Source organism: Otolemur garnettii, unplaced genomic scaffold (assembly GCF_000181295.1).
Source record: "Otolemur garnettii isolate 467f Iridium unplaced genomic scaffold, OtoGar3 scaffold00122, whole genome shotgun sequence".
In the NCBI taxonomy this organism is placed as follows: Eukaryota; Metazoa; Chordata; class Mammalia; order Primates; family Galagidae; genus Otolemur; species Otolemur garnettii.
In genome coordinates, this window is record NW_003852517.1 from 4,711,671 (window position 1) to 4,735,054 (window position 23,384).

General features: G+C 37.3%; 1 pseudogene; it reads left to right on the plus strand.

Moving 5' to 3' along the window:
• Positions 1-4,564: 4,564 nt before the first annotated feature.
• Positions 4,565-21,390, plus strand: LOC100961033 (annotated as a pseudogene).
• The last annotated feature ends 1,994 nt before the right edge of the window (positions 21,391-23,384 follow it).

Genomic DNA, 23,384 nt, shown 5'->3' on the forward strand with positions numbered 1-23,384 from the left:
CAGTATAAAGGGAAAGATTGTCTTCTCTGGGAGAGGGTGGAAAACCCTGTTGCGCTGGCCAGAGTTAAAGACGCACTACTCCCAAAGAAAGAGTAGAACAGAAGTTCACAGGCCCATAATTCTACACCCATATCACTGGGCAGACCATAGACAACTCTTGTCTCTTCAAGGCCCCCCAAAAATGCAAATTAGAGTTTGTGAGAAGGTAGCAGAGAAAGCCCCACACCAAGGCCCAGACACCCATGGCTTGCCTAAGACTTAATCTGGATGCTGGTGAAGAAGAGTTTGTGAGAAGATAGCAGAGAAAGCCCCGTGACAAGCCCAGTACTGCGTAACGAGCAATAGGGTTTTCACTCTGGGGTTGAAGCGAGGGCATTGACAAAGAGCTACTGTGCTGTCCAGAGAACTGGGACTGCCAAAAGCTGAGAAGGAGCAGAAACATTGAGAAAAAACCCTTGGACACTCCAGATCCCATATTACACACAAGATAACAGCAGCTCTCTGCCCGAGGAATGTGAAGTCTGCGTTTTACTAAAGGTATTTACAACAGCGAATCCCCGCATCTGGCTCAACTCCTGACTAATGCCCACTCTAGATGCCTAGCAGAAAAAGGGACAAGCATATTTCCATATTTCCAGGTGTGAACATTTAACTCAGTTCCTATTGTTTTTTGACACTATTACTATTTCTACTGGATTACTAATAGAAGCAGATAGAGCCCCTTCTAAAATTTGGTTCAGAGGTCCTGATTGATGATAGCCACATACACCGGGAGGGGGCATGAAAAGGTTTGTTACGTACATAATAGAAAGACTTTGTGGTCACTAAGTTTTTACGGTGGATTTTATTTTATGGTGTTTTTAATTTTATAAAGATAAGTTTATTTTATGTTGGCTAAGTGGCAAAGACAAGGTGATTGTTCCTGTCCTCAGGCTGAGGTTTGTGTGGTACGAACCTCCCATCTACACGGAAGGAGAGAGAACACTCACGCTTTCTCCTTAGCTTACCCAGATAGGGACAGAAGGGAGGAGGAAGGTGTGAGTCTCAAAAGCTGTCGGCAGCCAAACATCAAAAAAAATAGAGTAACAGTTTTTATTTTAGGAGCTTATCAACAGAGTTGACAAAGCAAGGAAAACAACTGGTAAACTTGAAAATGGCACACACAGGGCTCCCTTCCCCAGGATGTGTTGCTGTCTGCTTTGCTGAAGATCAGTTGGTTGTAGGTGTAGGGTTTTATTTCTGGGTTCTCTTTCTGTTCCATTGATTTGTCTCTACTTTTGTATCAGTCCCGTGTTGTTTGGTTATTATAGCGTTGGAGTATAATTTAAAGCCGGGTAATATGAGGCCTTCAGATTTGTGCTTGTAGCTTGGGATTGCTTGGGCTATTTGGACTATTTTTTGATTCCATATCAAATTTTGATCTATGGGCACACTAGAATGTGTGCCAATCTTGTCTGATCTCAGAAGCTAAGTATGGTCAGACCTGGACAGCACCTGGATGGGAGTCCATATCAAATTTAGGATAGTTTTTCTAATTCTGTGAAAACTGACATTGGCATTTTGGTAGGAATTATGTTGAATCTGTGAATCACTTTCGGTAGCATGGATATGATAACAACATTGATGCTTTCAATCTATGCGAATGAAAAGTTTTTTCCCATTTGTGCCATCATTGTTTTGTAATTCTCCTTGGGGAAATCTTTCACCTCCTTGTTTGAGCATTTTCCTGTGTCTTTTATTTTATTTTGTACCTATTATAAATGATATTAAGTTCTTAATTTGGTTCTTAGCTTGGCTGTTATTAGTTTATAGAAATGCTACTATTTTACTGAAGAAATTGGATAGGCACAGGCAGAAGAATGAGACTGAATCCTTCCTTGTCTCTCCCCGTTTACAGTCAAGTCCAATTTATTTATTTTTGTTGTTGCTATGATTGCCTTGGGGGTCTAAGTCATAAATTCTTTGCCCAGGCTGATATTTAGAAAATATCTTTTAAAAATAAAATTTTAATAAGGAGATTCAAGATTAAAAACAAAGACCTGAGAAAATGTATTGCCAGCAGGTACGTGCAACAAAACATAGTAGGATAAGTTCTCTTTACATAAAAAAATGGTACCAAGTGGAAATTTGGATGTGCAGAAAAATAAAAGAGCCTTGAAAATTATAAAGTTGGTGGAAATTGTAAGACAATTTTTAATTCCTTTAAAGACAAATGTCTATCTAAAAATAATAACCATGTATTGTGAGGCTTATATCGTGTGTAACAGAAATAAAATAAATGACAGTTATGTCATAAAGAATGGGAGAGAGAAAATGGGGGTAGACTGTTTTAAGTTACTTACTCTGTGTATGAGATATTGTAGTAATATTTTAAAAAAGATAATAAAGATGTGTAAGTAAATCCTGGAAAATCACACACATACGCACACAAATAGAGATGTTTACAAGTCACAAAAGGCATCTTACTCCATTTTTTGATGTGTGACTGTCAACAGATTTTTAAACCTCATTCCTTCTCTTCTTCTGCCCACTTCTGGGAAATTTAATAAGAATGGTCAAAAATATTTATTTCAATATACTATCAACAAACAGGTGACCATATAATTAGAAGAAACAATACAATTTGTAATAGCACTAGCGATTTGAAATTCGCAGGGATAAAGTTTCAAAAAATGCGTATGATGTCTACAAAGAAATCTACAAAACATTGCTGAGAGAAATTAAAGACAACACAAATGATTGAAGATGTGTATGTGTGTATGCATGTGCCATAGTCACTATTTGAAGACCCTATATTGACACAATGTCAGCTCTTCCCAACTTGATGTACAGATTCAACAGAACACCAATAAAAATCTAAGAAGACTTTTTTTTCTATAGAAATTAACAATCTGATGATAACATTTACATAGAAATGCAAAGGACCTAGAATAGCCAAAACAGATTTAAAAAGAAGAAACGATGTGACCAGGCTTTCACTTTTTGATTTCATAAAAACTTTCCATCAAGTACAAGTAACAGGACTGTGTGGTATTGTGTGTGGATGGATATACTGTGGATCCGAAAACTAAAATTGGACCCATATATTTTCCTTTTTCCTTGCAAAGATGTTAATTAGGGCAATTCAACTGGTAAAGGATACTATTGTAAAGAAGTGGTGCTGAAAACACTGGATATTCATTGGGAAATAAAATCAACCTCATCTCCCACAATACACAAAAGTTAAACTCAAATTGATCATAGACCTAAACAAAAAGCTAAAGCCATAAAACTGTTAGAACAAAACTAAATCTATAATGCTACTAAAATAGAAAAGACCTCTTCACCTTGGGGTATGCAAAAACTTCAGACTTCTTAGAACAGCATGATAATTACATAATCAAAACTAAAAATTTTGCTCTTAATAAGAAAATGAGAAGTCAAGCTCCAGACTGGCAGAAAATATTTACTATATGTATATTAAATATGCACGATATATACAGAGGATGCCAAAAAGTGTAAACACATCTTAAGATAGAAAAAACTGTGTTAAATTTGTAACATTCAAGTCATGTTTGACTTCTCCAATTGCAAGAGATGCTCACTGTGGGATGTATTCATCTTTTGTTGTTGGCAAATATTGAGTATTACAACTTTAATATAGTTTTTTTTCCTTTCTTGAAATGTGTATACATTTTTGGCACCCTCTAAAATACACATATTAAAAATGAATTGTACAGATACTTCACAAAAGAAGATGTGTGGTGGCCAATAAGCATGTGAAAATGTTTAATATCATTTGCCATCAGTGAAATTCAAACAAAAACCACCACACATATACTGGCATGGCCAAAAATTCTGAAACAGTGACAGTACCGAGTGCTATGGAGAATGTAGCAATTGGAACACTCATATGTATTGATGGGGATGTAAAATGATACAACCAATTTGCAAAAACAGTTTTCTAGTTTCTTGTAAAGTTATAGCCACACTTGCAATGCAACTTAACAATTCTACCCCTAGATATTTACCCAAGAGACTTAAGACATATGTTCACATAAGATTTATACACAAATATTCATGGCAGCTTCATTCGTGAAGGGTGCAAACCTGGAAGCAACTCCAACATCTATCAAAATGTCAATAGATAAGCAAATTGTGATACACATGAACAGGCATGTGCACAAAATGAAACAATACTTTGTAGTAGTGAAGTGGCTGGTGCCACTGATATACACAGTAATGTGGCTCAATCTCAGAAACATGTTCCATGAAAGAGGCTGGGCACAAAACAATGCGTACTGTATTGTTTAATTCATGAGATGACAGAGTAGGCATCGAGAGAAAGAAATGAATGGTGCCACAGATGTGATTAACGGCAAGGGATGTTTTAGGGTAATAAAAATATTCAATTTCTTGATAGTGATGGCAGTTATACAGTTGTATGCTTTTGGCAACACTGATGAAACTACAGACTTAAAATAGATGCATTTTATCTTGCCGGTAAGCCTGGGAAAAAAGAGGCTTTTTAGGGCCTCATAAGGGCTTGGGTCCGGAGTTGCATGCTGTCTTCTTGTCTCCCATCATGGTGCAGGATCAAGGTGAAAGGAGAGCCCCATGCGGGAACTTTGCATCTGCAAATTCTGTCTCAACATGTGCAGAGGAGAGTAGAGATAGACTGATATGCGCGGCCAAGGTGTTGGAGCACCTCACAGGCCAGACCCCTGTGTTTTCTAAAGTTAGATAGACTGTTGGATCCTTTGGCACTGGGAAAACTGAGAAGATTGTGGTCCACTGCTCAGTCAGAGGGACAGAGGCAGAAGAAATCCTGGAGAAAGGTCAAAAAGTATGAGGGTATGAATTAAGAAGATATAACTTCTCAGATACTGGGACCTTTGGCCTTGCTATCCAGGAGCACATCCGTCTGAGTATCACGTATGACCCAAGCATTGGTATCTGAGGCCTGGACTTCTGTGTGGTGCTGGGTAGGCCACTTTTCAGCATTCCAGTCAAGAAGCGGCAGACAGGCTGCACGAGGGCCAAATACAGAATCAGCAAAGACAAGGCCACCTGCTGATTCCAGCAGAAGTGTGATGGGATCATCCTTCCTGGCAAATAAATTCCCGTTTCTATTCAAAAGGCCAATAAAAATGTTTTCAGTGGGAAAAAAAAGATGCATTTTATTATAGGTAAATTATATCTCTACAAAATTGACTTTTAAAAAAGCAGTAAGTCTAGAGAAAGGATGGTAAATTGATCTCAAGGATTTGGGAGGATGATAAATCTTAGCACCAGTTTGGAAAGATGAAGTCTGAAATAAGTTCATAGGCTTTAAAATTGGACAAGCAGAAGTAGATGGACATATGCTTTCTTCCCCACATTTAATATTTTAAGATGAAGTATGTGTTATGGACTGAAATTTTGTTCCTCTTAAAATTCACATCTTGAATTGCTGACCCTCCAGAGTACGGCAGTATTTGGCAATGAGGCCTCTAAGGAAGTAATTTAGGTTAAAAGAAGTCATGAGTGGGAGGCCTGGGGCAACAGAATGAGTGACTTCCCAGTACTCTTCACCAGTGTACTCTTATTCTCCTCCACTCTCTTTCTTTCTCACTCTTTCTCTTAGTTGCACGCACCCAGGAAAAGCTGTCTGAGGACAGCAAGAAGCCAGCTGTCTTTTAGCCAGGAAAAGAGCTGTCACCAGAAACTGAATTTGCTGGCACCTTGATCACGGATTTCAATCTCCAGAACTGTGAGAACATAAATTTCGGTTGTTTAAGCCACCCAGTCTGAGATATTTTGTTATAGCAATCCTACCAGACTGAGAGAATACCCTTTCAACTTAAAACAGTAAGTTAAAATAAGTGATTTTCAGATACCTCACAGAATAGGTAGCAATCTTATACATGTAAAACTCATTAGTTCAAGAAGGGGAAGTTTGGACTAAAAAGAAGCAGATTTAATAATAGATATGGAAAACAAAGTTGTAATTTGTTAGTAGGCAGGGCATCAAGGTATTTTCTGGTTTATAATTATTTTTTGTCATGGAAGATCAAGAATGGAAACTCGGTCCTTGCACAAAGGGTTTGTGTGTTAGATGCTTTGCTTTTCTCCATCTTGCAGATGGACAGTCTTTCGGATGCCATTGGCTTATCTTTGATGTCTTAACTACCCTTTCGATGTCCTCCATTTTTCATGCATGTCCCTTGGCTTCCTCACTTCCACTAGAACACACGTCAAATTGAATGAGGAAACTCAAGAGCACGTCGTCACAGTGTCCTAGCACCTAGCACAGAGGCTAATGAATCGCAGTGTCTATACCTTAGACCTGAATGTAACCTCTAGCTCTCCATCTTCAATACTCGAGTTCTTAACAAATTTGCCATCCATTCCATGTCACACAGTTCTGTAGCGTAAGAATGGGAAAATAAAGAGAGCTCCAGGAAAGGAGTCAAGAAACCTAAATTCCAGTTCTTGCTCTGTAGGTGACTTTTTAATCTTGTAAAATTTGTGCAACTTCCCTGGCTTTGGTTCTTTCATCTGTGAGAATAACATCTGACTTCATTATTTCAAAGGATATAATGAGATCGAAATGAGATAATGTCTGAAAGTGACTTCTCAACTTGCAAGATCAACGTAAATGTAAGTTATCCTCACTGTGTTTACCTTGTTATTATCAGACCTCATAGAGTAAAACTATCTTTAGACCTAAAACACAGATTTTACAACGTCTCCTATCATGGCTCTGTTATAGTCCCACTGCCGTAATGACTTTTGAAGAGGAAAGGCAATTGAGATTGGCTTTGATCTCTTCTTTTTGATGGTTGGAGTATAAACTAGTTGGTGAAAAAATCACCAGGAAAAAATTTTCTCTCCATTCTTAACCTTGATTGCTTATAGAAAATTACTCAATACTTTATTATCAATATGCCCAGCCATGTATAAAGACTCTATTATTTATACCTTGACAGACTTTCATTTCATGTAAGTCAACTGAAAAACGTATTACTATGAGTTATTTCTTTATTTACCTAAATTGGAAAACAAAATTATATAAAAATGTAAAAAGCAATGAGTTCATGTCACATTATTAACTGCCATACCCAAAATTCAGACTTCCTGGGGCACATCCTTTGCCTGAAAGATGCAACAAGCATAACACAACACTAAAAACATATATTAAATTTTATAGTAAATGTAAATATTTATTTGGACATAGGCATGACAAACTAACACTCAAAAGCATTAGCAGGAACTTAGGGAGAGAGCGATGGAACCAACTTTTTGAAGGTACATGTCATTTGCCACGTTTTTGTATCTTAGGTATTCAACTTTTCTGAAGCACATTTCAGATTATACATAATTCTCTCTGCTTGGTGACATATGCACCTTCTCCATGATATTTTCACATAATGACTTAGTCTCTAACAAATTTATGTCCTATATTTCCATTAGAGCCTCTCCTCTCTGTTCTTGTAAGGCATATGGCCTTATAAACTGGTTGTTTGTAGCCCAGTTTCGACATGTGCCAAACACCATGACATTTCACTTAATTTTGTACATGTCATGATTTTTTAAACGGTAGACTTTAAGGAAGACTTTGTTAAAAAACCAATGTTTATTTTACCACTAGAGGAAATATTTCCTAGAGTCCTAAGAAAAGACCTAAGTGCGCCAATAGTGCGCCTGGGCACAGATTAGAGAATCCTCGGGTCTGCTGACTGGGACACTGCAGCGGAATTGACTCTTGATCTGAGTATAAAGGAATCAGTATGAATTTCCAAGAAGGAAAAGGAGGGAAACCCTTTCCATAAAAGAAAATAGATGAGGCTATGGAAGTGGTTATAAATAAAGTTGGAAAGGTAAGCAAGGTTCGATTACTATGGGCCAACTAAAGAGCTTGGGCTAAATTCTAGTCAACGGGAGATGCTAAAGCATTTTTATATTTTTTATTTATTTTTATTGTTTTAATTTTTAGAGTATTTCTTAAAGTGATAGCTTTATTGAGATTTATAGATAATTCAACTTTTAGTGTATCATCCAGTGATTTTTGCTTTTTTCATAGAATTACGCAATGGTCACCACAATCTACTTTCAGAATATTTTTATTATCACGGAATGGTACTCTGTACCCATTAATAATCACTCAACATTCACCCCTCTCTCCAGCCCGGATACCTCTATGGATTTGCATCTTTGTGACATATTCTGTAAATGGAACTTTACACTATGTGATGTTTTGTGATGGGCTTCTTTCACTCAAGGCTCATCTATGTTGTCGGGTGTATCAGCACTTCATTCCTTCTTTTGGCTAAATGACATTCTACTCCATGGACATACGACATGTCCTAGCCCATTTATCAGTTGCTGAGCTTTTAGGCTGTTTCTTGTGTACTTTTCAGCGGTTATGAATACTTCTTCTATAAACATTGGTGTGCAAGTTTTATGTTAGCATATGCTTTTTTTTTTTGAATATACAAGGTGGCCATAAAGTTCGTGTGTAATTTAAAATAGAAATTGCACATGAGCTTTATGGCCACCCTGTATATCTAGAAAGGGAATTGCAGAGTTATATGGTAACTTTATATTTAATTTTTTTGAGAAAATGCCACAGAATTTTCAAAGAGGCTGTATCCTTTTACCTTGCCATTATTCATGGTCTATCATTTTTACTTAAACCATCCTAGTGAGTATGAAGTGGTATTTTGTTGTAGCTGTGGTTTACATTTCCCTAATGATTAGTGCCCATGAGCTTATGTGCTTGTTGGTTACTGTGTGTCCTTTACAGGTTTATTCAAATCCATTTATACTAGTCTGCTAGGGCTACCACGATACTATCTACACCACAGATTGGATGGCTGAAATTGCAGAAATTTATTTTCTCACAGTTCTAGAGGCTGGAAGTACACAGGAGTTGGCAGGTTTGGCTTCAGCTGAGGCCTGTCTCCTTGGTTGGCAGATGACTGTCTTCTCGCTAAGCTCTTACTTGGCATCTTCCCTGTGTGTGCATTTCAACAGTCCTTTGGTAAGGACACTAGCCATATTGGATTAGAGCTCCACCCTTACGACCGCATTTAGCCTTATTTAAAGGTTCCTATCCCCCAAAAAAGTCACATTGGAAGTCAAAGCTTCAACATATAAATTTGGGAGGTATGCGGTTCAGTCCATAACATTTTATATTGTGCTCTGTCTTTTAATTATTGAGATGGAAGAATTATGTGATGAATTTAAGTCCCTTATCAGATATATGAATTTACCAATATTTTCTCTCATTTCATGGACTGATTTTTTTCTTTCTTTAAAAGGGAAAAGGTTTTAATTTTGATAAGTCCAATTTATCTGTTTTTGAATTCATCACTCTGCATATCTAACAAATCATTGCCTGATCAAATTCACAAGGATGTATGTGTTTTCTTCTAAGAGTAATTTTAGATTTTCTTTCATTCATTTTGAGTAAATTTGTGTATATGAAATGAGGTAGGGGACCGATTCCATTCATTTGCATTTAGATACCCAGTTGTTCCAGTACCATCTGTTGCAGACTGTTCTTTCCCTATTGAATTATCTTGACATTTTTGTTCAATGTAAAAGGGCCATAGTTTTAAGGGGTGGAATCTGAATTCTTTTTTGTCAATCTCTATAGCTCACCTTATTTCAGTACTACCTTGTCTTGATTATCACAGCTTTATAAGAAGCTTTGAAATTGGAAAGTATAGTTCTCCAACTTTGTTTTTAAAATTGTTACTTGCATTTCTATAAGAATTTTAGGATCATTTTGTCAATGTTTGCATAAAGGGCAGCTGAATTTTTATAGATATTATGTTGGATCTGTGTAGATCAGTTTAGGATGTATATTGCTATTTTAACACTACTAAATAATCCTATTGAGTATCTATACATTGATACAGTTTTTCTTTAACTTCTTTCAATAATGTTTTACAGTTTTCAGTATGCAGGTCTAACCTCTTTTGTTAAATTTAACCCTAAGTATTTTTTTTTTGATACCATCATAAAATTATTTTCTGAATTTTTCAGTTTGCTAATTGCTAGTATATAAATACACAATGGATTTTTATGTATTGATCTTGTATCCTGCAACATTGCCCAAATCATTTGTTAGTTCTAATAGCTTTTTAGTGGATTCTGTAGGATTTTTTCTGTGTAAGATCTTGTCATCTAAAAATATAGTTTTGCTTCTTCCTTTCAAATCAGATGCCTCTTATTTCCCATTTTTGCCTAGTTTCCCTGGATAAAGCCTCCAACACAATATTGAATAGAAGTATTGAGAGTACACAGCCTTGCCTTTCTCCTGTATTGGAGATAGACGTTCAGTCTTTCACCACTAAGTATGATTTTATCTGAGTGGTTAGTATGTCACGTATCAGTTTGTAGAACTTCTATTCCTAGTTTAAGTTATTTTATCATGAAAGGTTGTTGGATTTTGTCAAATGCTTTTTCATATCTGCTGAAATGATATTATGGTTTTTGTCTGTTGTTTTATTAACATGCAGAATGGATTTGTTTTTATATATTGAAGCAACTTCACATCGCTAGAATAAATACACATTATTCGTGGTGTAGAATCCTATGTATCTGTTGTTGGACTTAGTTTGCTTATGTCTTTTAAATGAGGGTGACGTTTGCAGCTATATTTGTAAGAGATACTGTGCCTTTTGTTTCTTGCGATTTCTTTGACTGGTTTTGGTGTCAGAGTTATACTGGCCTCAGAAAGTGTTGACAGTTTTTAAGCGAGAAAATGATGCTAAAGCTTACTGTGGTAGGAACAAAACAATTTTTCAGGGAGATCACTCCAGAGAATGGTAAATTGCTTAGAAAATGTAGGGTAAGACTTGGAGTCTGGAAGACCAGGGAGGAGATAATGAAATGATCCAAATTGCGAAAGATAAGATTTTGCACTGAGGTCGTGGTCATGAGAGTTGAAAGAAAGTGCTAAATCCAAAACATATTGAGGAGGCATATGAGAAATCTTATTTCTTGGTGTTCAGTGGATAGGTACATAGGATCTTGGTTGGAGTTTTTTTTATTTTTAGTTCTGCTGACACTGCTGCTCTCACTTTCTTTATGAAACAAGCATTAGGGAAATTCATCTCTGCCTTTGTGAGGCTGAGACCAGATGAATTTCAGAAAAGAAACTTTGCTAAATAACCTAGGAAGAAACAAAAGAAAAATAATAGAAGAATGTATGCAAATATATATGCAAAAATGCCCCAAAACACAGTACATCAAACAAAGTACAGATTTTTCACCCTTCAACAGCTCATGGTTAGCAGGTGAGCAAACCTAATTCTAATCTCTACTTTACAAAAGGGCCAAACTCAGGTAATCCTTTTATCCCTTTCTTCCCATGTCCCATATTCCAGAGTCCATGTACAAGCAGAATAAATTATCTGTAAAAATCAATGAGTATTACCGATGTTTGATGAATTGCCCTTGGTAAAACAAGTACACTTTCATTAAGAGTCTGCCATCATAGAAAGAAATTGTCTAGGAACAGAGAATCTCTTTCCTACCTCCCGCAAAAGATAAGGTCACTTTGCAAGTTCCTTGTTTCTTCTGTGGCAGAGTTCAGCCTCAGACATTTAGCATCGGGTAGAGATAGCAGTTGTCTCTTGGGTATTCTAAAGGGGATAGAGAACCATGTACTTATTCATTAAATTAATTTTTTTCTGACAGCTCACTATGCATCTGTCAGTAACTTGCTGAGCCCTAGGTTCATAAGAACAAAAGGCCCATTCATTGTCCTCAAGAGGCAGAAGTTGAAGGCAACAGGGAAAACACTTGAAGAGGCTCGTAGTGCAGCATCATAGGAATGATCATGAAAGCAAAGAGAGAGTACACAAGGGAACAATGTCCCCGTTTAACATGACATGAGGAAAGGGTGTCTTGGAAGGCTTCCTGGAAAGAGTGATTTGTGTTTAATGAGTAGCAGTTAGCTGGGAGAAGAAAAAGCAGGATATTTCTATCAGGGAAAAGCATTAAATCAATCAACAAAAAAAAAACTACCCAGATTTTGTGTTTATTTGATTTCAGGATGCCTTCAAATTCTAGGCATTTCCAAAAAGGTAAACCAACTGATTGTCTACTAGAACACTAGAACGAGGCTTACAGATTGCTTCTTAGAATGAACTGTTGCTCAATTTGTTTTCTCTTTCTAAGCCTTAATTATTTTACCTTTGAAACAAAGGATCTGGACTCTATGACTTTTTCTGTGCTTACATTGCATGCTCTTTCTGAGAAGAATATTGTTTTTCTTTTTTATTTTTTCCAGAAATGTGGAAATATGCAGAAGGGATATTTTGGATGGTAACTGGAATTCTGAGATGGTTGGAGAGTTTCTTTGCTGTGAGAGGATTGCATAAGTAGGGACTGCAGGTAGACTGAAAGGTAGTACCAAGGCTTCAGCACCACCTCATTAGGAAGTTGATTAGGGGTGGGAAAGAGGGTAAAGATGGTTGTAATAGTCTTGTGTTTTAGGAGACTGAGAAAAAATTGAAAAGCTCAGTTATAGAAGATGCTTGTTGAAAGAAGTATTGAGAGAGCATAGCCTTGCCTTTTTCCTGTATTAGAGATAGACATTCACCACTAAGTATGATTTTAGTGGTGAAAGACTGAATGTCAGTCTACTTGTACTTACTTAGTGGAACCCGTCAGTTCCACTTGTACTTGCTCTATAAATAGATTTTTTTGTGTGCCATTCTGGAATTCAGAAAATGTGGTTTGTATAGGAACAGGCTGGTGAGTGCATCTACTCAAAAGACTTATGGGCCAGACATTCCATTTTTTAATTCATTTATTTATGCATGCATTCATTTATCCATTCATTCATCCATAAGGAATACTTTATTCTAGTACTCCTAAGAGTTTTCCCAAAGGAAAATGCAGAAAGTGCTAACTGCAGAGATGTCATACTTGTGGAAGATCTTTTGTGTACTAAATAAATATCAGAAACACAAACCACTGTTTTCTAGGTTTGTGCAGGACATGTTTGGCTACACATGGATGATATATTTAAAGATTGCAAGGCAGACCAGCCTGAGCAACCCTTAAAAGAAAAAAAGTAGCCAGGCATTGTGATGGGTGCCTTTAGTCCCAACACAGCTGCTCATGAACCTGAGGCAAGAAAATGACTTGAGCTCAAGAGGTTGCTGTGAGCTATGATGACACAGCACTCTACTGAGGACCACAAAGCAAGACTCTGTCTTATAGAAAAAAAAGACAAAGAAAAAAAGCTTTCAAGCCATAATTTTGTACTGAGGTTTTACATACAAAAATTCAAATCCTTAGCTTCTCTTCTAAAATCACAAGGTTTAACAACCCTAATAATGCCGACGAGTTGTTGGAGTTAAAGATTTCTCCTCTAAATGGGAGATGGCTTGTATTTTAAATACTTTGTGTTTCAAGTTTTCTACCTTTAAATTAGGGGAAATATAATAAGAGAATCCTCCTCATAAGGTTATTTTGTATGTTAAGTAAATTAACATGCATGAAGTTCTTCTAATTGTGCCTGGTACAAAAATCAGTACTCTATCAACGTTTGTTATGATTGTGACTGTTACTCCTCCCACTTAAACACAGCCTCCACAGCTCTCCATTGTCTTATATCCATCTCCAATTACTCATTTCCTACGTGGCTTCTATAAACATTTGTGTTTTGATCCCTGCTGTAGGCTTTTAATATTTGTGAATTTGACATTTGTGATTTTAACCACTCTAAGGCCACCCAAATACACATGACTCATTGATGTTGATGAATTTGTTGGAGCAAAGATTAGAATCACTCATCCTGAAAGCCTCTGTAGCAGAAGCAAACCATTTAGCCAGCAAGCGGGCCCCGCTCGGCATCCACTTTTCCTGTGATGCTGTTCTCCTGTTCTATGCAATAACTCTGCTGAAGGGCCACCTAGAGAGGGATGTGTATTGTGGTACTCATTTGGTCATCCCCTCGCGCCTTCTGTGCACCTCAGGATTACAGTGTGCCTTTTCACTGTATACAATGTTATCCCTGCTTCCACAATAAACACTATAATAAAACACCATCCTATGGCTTGAAAGTTGGAACATTTGAAAAATAAATACAATTCTGATTGATGTAGATTAGGAAGAAAAGAGCAACTAAGACTAAAGTGGCTGCACAGAGCGAAAATGCAATTCTTTTTCTTTCTTTTTTTTTTTTAATGAGTCCATACTCAAGTTAGCAAGAAAGTATCAAAAGTGAATACAAGAGTGTCATGTGTCACCCGAAAAACAAAACAGTTGAGGAAAGCAAAATTCCAGCAGGAGCTCACTTTTGGGGGAAAAAAAACCCAAACTAAGAATAATACCAAGAGATTGAGTTGAAGGAAGAATAATGTGAAATAAAGGCAAGGATTGCTGCTGCAGAAAGATAAATGTGATATTAGCGAGAGATAACGGAGTGATAGAAAGAAGGCCGAGCTTCCTGACTCAGATCTTGTGATCATCATTTCTGGTAACCACAGCTGTGCAGCAAGGGGATGGGTTGCCTGGAAAATTGTGTTTCTGAACATTGCAAGAATTCAAGCAATGGCTAGAAAGTCACTGATCAGGGATGTGGAGATGCCTGGCCTTGCTGCTGGAGCTCCCTCTGCTCACAGGGATGAGAAGCATGAATTCTGCACAAAGGCCCTGGATCCTTCTCTTGCACGGAGGGAGCACCCTAGGATGGACTCTACCCTCTTCGTTCCTATCGCTTTCTAACTGGTTCCTGCTTCTCTTCTAGCTCCTTTGGGTTAAGGTTTTGTTTGATTGGCTCTTAGCTTCGGTTTTACCATGGGATGTGATTTTTAGCAATCTCTTGGGCCTATTTTATACAACCAGAGTTCAGCCTAGTTTCTTGCTACTCTTTTGCACTTTTAACTGCTTATCTATAAGAAAAATTAGTACATGTGTGATCAGAAGCCTAATGACCAAATGAAGAAATATTATTTTTGTCTTCATTTTTGTAGGACTATTTTTCTTTTATATTTGACTAGAGTCCACTATAAGTAGCATATTAGGCTAAATTACCTTTGTAGAGAGGTTCATATACATGCACGGGAAGATTAGATGATTTTCTAGTATTTTGAGAAAGCGAATGCTCACACTTTCCCAGGAAGGACTAGGGAGAGAAGGTGACTATAGAAATTTCAAAAAGAAGGGGGAGAAGTTATTTTTCTATTCTCCCTTCCTCTTTCTACTAGAGTTAAGCTTCCTCCTGTGAGCAAGGCAACACGCTGGCCTGCCTCCACATCCCCTGTGGCCAGTCTTTAATGAGCAGAAAGGTCTGACCATGGCAGTACGAAGTGGCTGCCTGCAGGAGTCCGCATGCTGCTGATGTTACATTTCTCTGGCTTTACAGACTGAGGTGGAAATATAAAGTGGAAATGGCTCCTTAGCTAAACACAGTCACAGATACCACCGCCCTGATCTTGGCTATTTTAACAGGGATTGTTGCTTGATCATAGGAGTATAATTCATGTGTCTTTCTTCCCAGAAGTTGCCTTTAAAGAGTCGGTTGAACATTTATCAACTTATGATAAAATAATGAAATTCTTAAAAAAAAATTGGAATGATCATAATAGATGACTTGTGGGTATGCTTTCAAGATATAGAGAAATATTGCTGAAACCTCACAATGGGCGAGGAAAAGTCTCAAGACAGAGGGAGAAAGAAAGAAGAGAAACTTTTTTCCTGTCCTGAAAAAAAAGGAAAATATTTCTAGGGCATGATGTTCCATAGAACATGCTGAATAGACAGCCCAGTGAAATGCAGAGGCTAACAGTGGAGTTTCACGGCACTGCGCCGGCCCTGTGGATACTCTTCCTGTCTGCCTGGCACTGTTTCCTCCTCATCTGTTTTTGGGTGTCTGCTAACTTCTGCTTCTTAGACTCTGCTTGTTTCTATTTCCTTTCTCCTTCTGTATCTTATAACTTAGGATCTACACTCCAGCTTGCTTGTCTTCCGCTCCTTTCCTCAGTGGCCCCTTGGCCTCTGTCTTCCCTGTGTGCCTGTCTTCTTTCTGTGTATACTGTCCTAAGGCATCAGTGTTGACATCTTTTCCCACCTACTTCTGCACTCACACTTCCTGCATCTCATCCTCCCATCGTGCATTTGTGGGTGCTCCTTTGCTAATGCTGACCCAGGGTGGGTCTCTCTGCAATACCGTGTTGCTGTTTGTTGGATCAGTGTCACCTAAGGCTCATTTGCAGATGGAGCACCACTCAAAAGTTGTCCCTGCAGAGCAGAAGGCATGTCTGGGGAAAGACAGGAAATGCTATCCAACCCCAAATTCAGTGACAGTGACTTTTGACCCTCAAGGCTCTTGATAAGTCCTTAGCACATACAATCTTTTTACTAAGCTCTGAGTTCTTCTACATGAAATGTCTCAGTTCAGGAATAGCTTTTCTTTTCTGTTTGGTAAGGTTTGTATAAATATCTCACTTTCTAAACTCCTATTTGCATGAATTTCTAATTTTTTATGGCATTTATCTTCCAAACTAAATCTGCCCACAGGGATAGGGAGTTCCCTTTGCCTCTGTTCTACCATGTCAATTTGTTTGTGACACTGGCCACTGTGTCACTTCTCATGTTTTATTAGAATTGTATATATTGATGTGTGTGTATATATGTATGTATATATATATATATATACACACACATCACTTTCTCTTGAAGATAATTTTTAAATTTATTTTCTTTTGACCAATGCCAGTGAGACTGTATAATAATGAGACCTGACTTCTCTAAATGTGTAGGGAATTATGGTCATGCCTGTTCTTAAAAGGCCCCTAAGTTGATGGATAGAATAGAATAAGAATAGAAAATTCTTATTTCCTACAGTACAGGATTAGATTTTTTAAAAGCTGCAATAATCTGAAATAGAGGATCACATAAGCATGAATTTCAGTTCCCACAACGATTCTTCATAATGCTAAGGAACATAATTACTGCCCTACATGGAAACATAGGTTATTTGTGGGTGCTTATGTGGCCATTTTTATAGGGAAGTAGGTAAAATATTAGGAGATTCATCTTTTGGGTGAATATATACTCTAGTATATCTGGTTCCTTTCCCTATGTTGACTACCGGTCAATACCACTATCCCTAGGATAGAAGGGGTTCTTCAGTAGACTTGCCCCCTTAGAAACAGAAAAATTCCCCTGGGAGTTTTGTTCATTCTGATGTAGCCCTTTTTCTCCGTAGTTCTCTTATCATTTGATTATTGAGAAAGTTTACACATAAAACTGGTTTATGTCTATGAATTTTTCCCCCCTCAATTTCTCAAATGTAATCTGTATCATTATGGACCTTGTCTGAGATATAATTTAATGAATGAATTTACCATAAAATCATAGTTTGGTATTTTAATTCCCATTACACCCATAGGTTCTGCCTACACTCATATTATATAGGAAGTACACACCAGAGAGTAGAAGTCCTTTCTTGCCAATATTAAAGATATTTTTCCTCCAAGATTAAAATTGATTATGATTTTTTTTTAGTACTCCCAACCAATTTGAACTTATTGATCTTTACTCAAGATTGTACTAATATGCAAATTTAATTCCTTTATTTTAAGGAGGTAATTATAAGTACTTTAGGAAAAGATTACATTAGGTGGGGAGAGGAAACAGATAATTTTCGTGTATGATGTATTTACAAATACTGTAAAATATAATGTGTGTGAGGGATTAATTCAGTCTAGAGTAGAATAGAACATTTCCTGGAGGAGGTTGCTATAAACACAGAAATAGACATTGACATGTGTGGGATTCTCATTCTTCATTAGTTACTGACTGTAGGTGTTCAGGAAATATATCACACAACAGCAAGACTGGCAGACAATAAGACAGAATTCATGTGTTTAGGGGAGATGAGGTGGAAGGAAAGGATCATCAGGCGGGGTGGGGCGGGGGGGGGGGAGGGGCTGCTGTCCAAGGTTCTGAACCACAGTGGGCTGAGTAGTCTATACTCTCAAGAATGCTAAGTCAGGTTTAGGTGGATGTGTTGATGAAAAAGATGGGAGAAAGGGAAAGAAGATAGGCAGCAGAGATTCAGAGATTGTTCTAGCTGTGTGGCTAGTAAGAGCTATGACAATTTCTAAATAGTTGCAAATACAGAAAAAATAAAAGCTACAAATAATCCTGGACAAAACATTGTATAACTCTTGCTTTTCCATTGCTGCATAACACATTTCCAAGTGGCTTAAAAAGAGAACAAATTTATTATTTAAAAGTTTTCATAAGTCAGAAATCTGGGCATGGGTTGGTTAGCTGGGTCTTTTGTTAGGGTTTCATGATGCAAAAATCAATGTATTGACTGGGCTGCTTTCCTCTCTGGAGCTTGGAATCTTCTTTCAAGGTCCAGTCATTGTTGGCAGAATTTCATTCCTGTGATTATAGGGCTGAGGTCCCCATACTTTTGCTGGCTCTTAGCCAGAGTAACGCCAGATCTTATACACTTCCCATGTTGCTTGTCACGCTTGTCATACGACCTCAACCATTAGCCCTTCAAATCTCTGTAACTTTATGAAGGATCCAGTCTCCTTTAAGAGTTTACCTTATTGGATCAGGCTCATCCAGATAATCTCCTTTTTGATAAATTTAAAGTCAACTAATTAGTAACCTAATTATAGGAGTAAGATTACAATAATATTCATAGGTTCTGCTTCCACTTAAGGGAAGGGAATTATATAGGTTGTGCATATTAGGGGGTAAAATCCTGTGGACCATTTTAGAATTACAATGATGAACAAAAGAAAATTAAACTCATGTAATAGTTTCCATATTAAGATTGTTTTGATTGCAAGCAGCTAGATCACTCTTAAATACAAGTTAAAAAAGAATTTGTTGGACATATGCTAAACTATCTTATAGATTCCAAGGAAGAACTTAACAATCAGCCTTCTAGAGAAGCTGTAACTTCTGGAGAAGCCCTAGAGGCCTTAGTTAATGAAACACATCCCCAAAGCACTAGTAGTTGGGTCAAAGTAATTTATTTCTCTCATCTCAAAAATAAAAGTTTCTGAGAGAGAATTTGGGGTTAGGTATTCACTTTGAGTCAATAATAAACAACCAAGGGTAGTATCTCATGGTTAGACAGAATTTATAGGCCTGTTTCTATGTATCAGGTCTAGTTATCAGAGAAGTGGTTATCATTATCAAATGTCCAGATACCCTAAGGGAACCATGCCACCAGAGAGGCAAAATAACGCAGTGTTGACATATATTAACAATTGCATGTGGACAACATGAAAATGTCAGCCAGGTGATAATGATTAAAAGTGATTAAAGGGTTACTGTTTGTTGTTATATTGTAAAGCTAAAAATTTTGTATTTTATATTTTAAGTTTTTCTTTTTATTAAACTTTTCATTTTAAATATCACAATTTAAATAGCATTGAAACAGAATATATAGTTTTACTTTCAGTAGTTTTGACTTGTTTCCAATAATTAGGATGCTCACTTTTCCCACTTTAGAGATTTGGAAGTGGGTGGGAAATTCTCCCTGTTCCCTAGGTACTCTTATACTATGCCATATTTGTGAGATGGACAAAAAAGGTTATATCAGAAGGAAATACGATTTTGGCATTGTGCGCTAAGTATATCTGTTATTGGAATACCCTCTTTGCTACTACACTTCAGCTCTTTGACATGGGGGGATTCAGAGCAACACCAAAAAAATTACATTTGTCATACTTTTGCTGAGACATGCATTGGAGTCATATGTACTGAGAGACTGAGGTGGATGGTGAGACACTTTGTTTTTGAGTGAGTGAGCATAGCTGATCACACACATTCTCAAGGCCTTATTTAATCATTTATTTCATCCCCACTGCTATCGTACATTTTATAATGTGAGAGTAATCAATTGCAATAGTATTATTTACCTTGATTCATGAAAGTCCCAGAATGCATTTGTTCTACAACAAAATGACTTTATGCACAGGTTAACGTTTATATAATACTTTGATTCTAAAGCACAGTTTTTGTGCATCATCTTCTTGACTCTTACCATATCTCTTTGAAGCAGCAGGTAAATCTCATTCAGAGAGAGAAACTCAGAGGGGGTTAGGATAGAAAGTCTCAGATTCTAGAAAAATGTCCTGATCTTTTGACTTCTACCCCTGGATCTTTTTCCTCAAAATAAAGATGTCTTCGTTTCTGTCTGAAGTTGACTGCCAGAGAAAAATAACAAAAGCCCAACATTAATATCCCTGTTGAGCTCTCAATAAATATTTATTGTAATATTTAGGTCATTTTTCACAATTGAGAGGCCAAAGATTTATAAGTTAAATGTGAAATCATCCTAGTAATGTTCTTGCTCTGAGATTTGTTCTAGAAGCTCTCTGAAGCACAAATAAGATAGACTCATCCATTATAATTATTTTTTAATTTCTTTCCAATATGGGCATCAGGGAGAAAAGATGCCCAGCAGTAGAAAAGAAGTGATGCAGAGCTAGTGACAGGTCAGTCTTTGGGGAATCTCTGGGAGTCCAGCAGCACAAGACACCAGCCTTAATTAACAAAGAAGCAAATTACACACTAATATACACACAGTTTTGTTACATCTTCTATTTCTTTGTTGAGTTAAATATAAAAGACTGGGCATGAAGGTATGTGTGTGGACAGGTGAGTGGCGTTGTTGACAAAGAGGGCTGGAAAAGCCTATGGTAGTCATGGGAGTAATGGTTTCTACATTTTTTTTTTCCATAAACAGCCTTTTGAATGGGTGGTTCATCTGTTGGCTGACAGCTGTGTCCTTGTAGTTCAGTGATGTGGCAGGTATCTTTTTTGTAAGTAAGAAACAAATGAAATATGAATGCAGTATCTCCATTTGGTACAGTTTAAAGATACTGTAATGACTACTTAAATCTAATGTTTGCCCTAGGGCACTGCATGCTCCTGAAAGTCTATTTTGTTTAAGATGTGTAAAAAGCCTTACGGCAATATTACACCATCAGAGGAAAGATTTTTGCCCAGGCAATAAACATATTGCTTTAGTGTCCTTCCACATTGCCAAACCCTTTTTATTAATGCCCTTTCTCCCACCTTCTGTCTTTACCACCTGTAATGTAGGTTTTGAAGAAAAGGACTCTCATGGTGAGATGATTTCGTGACTTAGTGAAACTGTATCTTTGGTGCTTTTTTTGCCTCTCTTTTTAATGTGTTAAGTCTTTTCGTTTTGGGGACTCTTGCCCCCATATAAGTCATTTAAAAAAAAAAAAACCAGAACAACCATTTTACAAAGTCTATTAAAGGGAAAGACTATCTTATAAAACAAATGATAATAATTTCAGATTATTTGCATTTAAAAGTGAAAGTTTAAGCAACCAGCTTTTTATGAGCACTTGGATAACCCTTTCACAGATTAGACAGTAGGCTCGGAAGAGGTCGGGAACTTACCCAGGTAATAAAGAATGCATGTGAGAGTTTTCTTTCTCCAAAATCTGACCTAATTTCATTGCCCAGCAATGCTTATCACAGAGGAAAGAATTTTTTCCAGAGTGAATTGTTAATAATGGTTGCTTTGGAACTTTAGTTAATGGTTGGGAGTTGAGAGGTCTTGCGAAGAACTCTCAGATTTTAGTATATTTACTTTTGTTCAAGGAAAACCATACCCTGCAGAACTACCTTTGGTGAAAAGCAAATCTTGCTTCTCCCTCTTTATTAGGGGAGGCTCAGTGAAAAAAAAGCAAAGCAGCAGTGAGCAGGAGGCAGCCTGGGGAGAGTGTCTGTTCATACTCAGCATGGGAGAGCATTAAAAAATCTATGATTTATCCTTCTGAGAGAAGCAGAATCACTCTTTACCTGTCCAGGAATATAATTAGGGATCAGTTGGGAGGAATGGTGGGTTGAAGCTGGGTAGTGTGGAGTCTGGTCTCAGCCTGACCCCAGGTTCAAGCCCAGACTTTGCCACTTATTAAGAATGAGGCTTCAGGCAAATTACTTAATTCATCTTCACCTGGAAGATGGGAGTGTATGGAGCCTCTTACCTCATGGCCTTGTTGGGTGGATTACATGAGATAATGAATGCAATGTGCCAGATGTAGAGGAAGTGTTCAAGAAATGATAGCAAATTAAAAATGCTGATTTAAATAACTCCTGTGCATGGCCCATATAATTGTCCCTTTTAGCCATAGCACTAGTGGTGTGTCCTGATTCTAAATGACTTGTCTCGATGAGAGAGTAAAAAAGATGTGTGTGAATGGAGGAGAGAGCGTATACATGACTAAGTGACACACAGAGGCTGATATAGGCAGCAGCCTCAGAAGAGCCCTGGGTGCCCTTCTCTTAAACAAGACCCTGTGAAATGAGCCTGGCTTACCTCAGCACAGAAGTGCTGTTTCCTGCTGTCCTGGCTACATGCTTAGTGTCCCAGGCTCAGCTCAGCCTCCACTTTGCCTGTCTCCGCAGCCTGGCACTATGTGATTCATGGCTGAATATTAAGCACAGACCAGGGAGGAGTGGATAAAGGAATTTTCTTTCGTGTTATAGAAAGTAACTGGGATCAGGGAGCATAATTACCTTTGTCACTCTAACCAAGAGCAAATTTTACTTCACCCAAGGATCATGGTATGTCATTGGCATCCTGTGAATGTGAAAGGAAGGCTTTGCCATTTATCCACAGGTATAATAAATTCAGTCTTTCATGATTTATGTTTTTCACTCTTTCTGTGTAACTAGTACGGTTTCTACTAATAATAAGCACATGATTCTGCAATATGAGACAGGAAGAAGGTTATTGGTAACAAAACTCTTGATTAGCAGTGTGTAATTTTAGTTTTTTAAATTTATGTCATGGTTACACTCAAGTTCATGTCTTCTGTGCTTGTTTCCAAAAACTAATTTATACCATGTATTCTTGTCTAGACTTTATTGTCTTTACGTTCCTAAATTTTTCTTGGTTCTTCAAAATCAGATTATATCTCCAAAGTACAATTAAGTAATTGAAAAGCTTCAGCATCAACTTGGATGTACCTTTTCCTCCTCTCCAATTTGATGTGTGGGAATTACTTAGCAAAGATGTTGGAAGTAACTATGGTATATGCTCAAACTCTTTCACATTACTTCTCCCATCTACTAAAAATGCATCTCTTCATCTGACTGCCACAGAGTGAACCAATACAGCATCACTTATTTTGGCCAAAAGGGACTGGCCATAAATACAATACAAAAACTTTGGGAAACAAATACAGCCATTGATACAGATTAGCTTATTAAACTTTTTCTGGATCGAACTCCTGATGAAGAAGGGTTGATGAAGAGAAGATTAGCTTAAAGGATGTAGAGACATTGATGTTTTGGGAGGAAAGCTTGTTTTTTGCACTCATCATTACATGATATCTTTTGCATTATCTGTGTTTAAGAGAACTAGCTTCTATTCT